Raw genomic sequence first — 2,857 nt, 5'->3', positions numbered from 1 at the left:
ATATATATATATATGCATGTATGTATGTATATGTATATTCATACAATACATTTATACATGCATGTTATAAAAGAAGGAATGAAAATTAAACACAAACAGTATTTCTGGACGAAAAATTACAAATTATTTTGAGCAACAAACAAAGAATTTAGCGTAAATTAGTCGTTTACACTATCACGTGATAAACTCGTAAAATCATCTAATCTTGATTAACTGAAGGATAGCTGGAACATAATTCAAGATTTTCCTTTAAGCCTTTTACAGTTTTAGAGTTAAAGATATATATGCATGTGTGCGTGCGTGTGTGTGTGTGTGTGTGTGTGTTTGTGTATGTGTTATTGAAAGACTTCCTCGTGATCAGAATGGCATTGAAACGGAATGCACTATTTTTCTGAATCATTATTAATGATGTATAAAGGCGCCGAGGTGGCAGAGTCGTTAGCAGGCCGGCCTATATGCTTGGTAGAATTTCTTCCGTCTTTATTTCTGACTTCAAATCCCTCTCAGGTTGAGTTTGCCTCTCATCCTTTGGTGGATCGATAAAATAACTACCAGTAACGAGCTTGGGTTGATGTAATCACTTTCTCCTTCTCTTCGAAAGCTGCTGCCAAAATTTGAAACCATTATCAATGTTACATAAATGCGGTCGTCAAAAAGAATCGTTAGCGTTCCAGAGAAAATACTCCGCAGCATTTCGCCCCTTTCGTTTGTTTTTTTACGTTCTGAATTTCATATCCGCTGAGGTCGACTTTGCGTTTCACCTTCCGTTGTAAATGCAACATACCAGCCAAATACTGGGTACGATGTTGTTGTTGGCACTCTTTTGCTTACGACGTCGAAGGTTCTAGTTGATCCGATCAACGGAACAGCCTGCTCGTGAAATTAAGGTGCAAGTGGCTGAGCACTCCACAGACACGTGTACCCTTAACGTAGCTCTCGGGGATATTCAGCGTGACACAGTGTGACAAGACTGGCCCTTTGAATTACAGGCACAACAGAAACAGGAAGAAAGAGTGAGAGAAAGTTGTGGTGAAAGAGTACAGCAGGGTTCGCCACCACCCCCTGCCGGAGCCTCGTGGAGCTTTAGGTGTTTTCGCTCAATAAATACTCACAACGCCCCGTCTGGGAATCGAAACCGGGATCCTATGACCGCGAGTCCGCTACCCTAACCACTGGGCATTGCGCCCCCACACTGGTTAGGACATAATTGATTAAACCCATCAAAATTTCGGACTTTGTGCTTATAGTGGAAAGGATTATTAATTTAATATGAAGGCGGCTAGCTGGCAGAATTCGTAGCTTATCGATTAAAACGCTTAGCTGCATTTCTTCTGTTTCTACGTATTGAGTTCAAGTACCGCCTTTTACACTTTTAGAATCGATGAAATAAGTACTTTTCAACCCCAAAGTCCAAATCTTGTGGCTGCCACATGAAGTATTATAAATTGCATATCGAAAAATTTGGAATTGAAAATTAAATAAAATACAAGAGGGTGCTGAAAAGTTCCTGACTTTCGGTAAAAGAATATATACCGGAAGATCAGTTAATTATGATTTTATTCAACGTATTCTCCTCTAAGTTTTACACACTTTTATTTTAGTTTTTCTAAGCCCTGTTAAAGAACTCGGAAGGTTGGGCCTCCAATCAGGCCTTTCGAGATACCCTTGAAACCAAAACCATTTCACCGTCCTCTCATATATACCTTATTAAGGGAGGAAGAAAAAGCAAATTTCCACTTAAAATTTTCATTAATATTTTTAGATAAAATCTTTAACCATTAATTGAATCCATCCATTGATATACGATTCCATTTGAAATGATAGGCTTCAAAATCGAAGCCCTTTTTTATGTGTATCAGAATTTTTCATATTGAAGCAAAACTTAGCGATTCATTATTTATAAAATATTCATGTTAATCCAAGAATTATTTTATTTGAGCTGATATTGTCGGTTATTTGTCAATGACTTGCGTGGGGCGGTTAATGTTTAACACATTCTGGCATTTGGAAAATAACCATATATTGAGCAGTCTTATTTTATTCTATTATTGGTTACAGTCATTTGACTGTGGCTATGTTTGAGCACCGTCTTGAATAATTTTAGTCAAATGAATCGACACAGGATTTTTTTTCTCTCTATAATTAGGTACTTATTGTATCGGTTTCTTTGGGAAAAACCGCTAGGTTACGGTAACATAAACACAATAACACGGGTTGTCAAACAGTGGTGAAACACAAACACACACACGCACACACATGCAGCAACACAAACGCACAGAAACACACATATATGTAGATAGATAGATAGATAGATAGATAGATAGATAGGGCTTATTTCCGTTTCTGTCTAACAATACCATATATATGTATTTCCGTGTCTGTCTACTAGATACACTCACAAAGCTTTGGTCGACTTGGAGCTATAGTAGAAGACGCTTGCGCAAGACGCCACGCAGTGGAACTGAACCCGAAACCATGTGGTTGGGAAGCAAGCTTCTTACTGCACAACCACTCGTTTAACTTCATTACGTACAATAAAACCTAATTCGTAACTAAGACAATGGTTGAGCGTAGATGTTGCTGATGATTTAAAATGGCTTTGTGCAAACTATGTGAAGATATCAAAGGAATTGATATTATTATTCAAATTGCTGTCTGTTTTGAAAGGTGTAACGGTTCATGAGTTCCATTAAAACAGAAATTATCTTTTTGCATTTATTTGCGATTATATAATTGCTTCTTGAAATTATTTAAACTGAAGAAAGCAAATTAAGAAATTGAAATAGTTGCATCTACATATAAATATATACATATATATATATACATATATATATATACATATATATATATATATATA

Source organism: Octopus bimaculoides, chromosome 8 (assembly GCF_001194135.2).
Source record: "Octopus bimaculoides isolate UCB-OBI-ISO-001 chromosome 8, ASM119413v2, whole genome shotgun sequence".
NCBI lineage: Eukaryota > Metazoa > Mollusca > Cephalopoda > Octopoda > Octopodidae > Octopus > Octopus bimaculoides.
Note: the sequence above shows the minus strand (reverse complement) of the source record.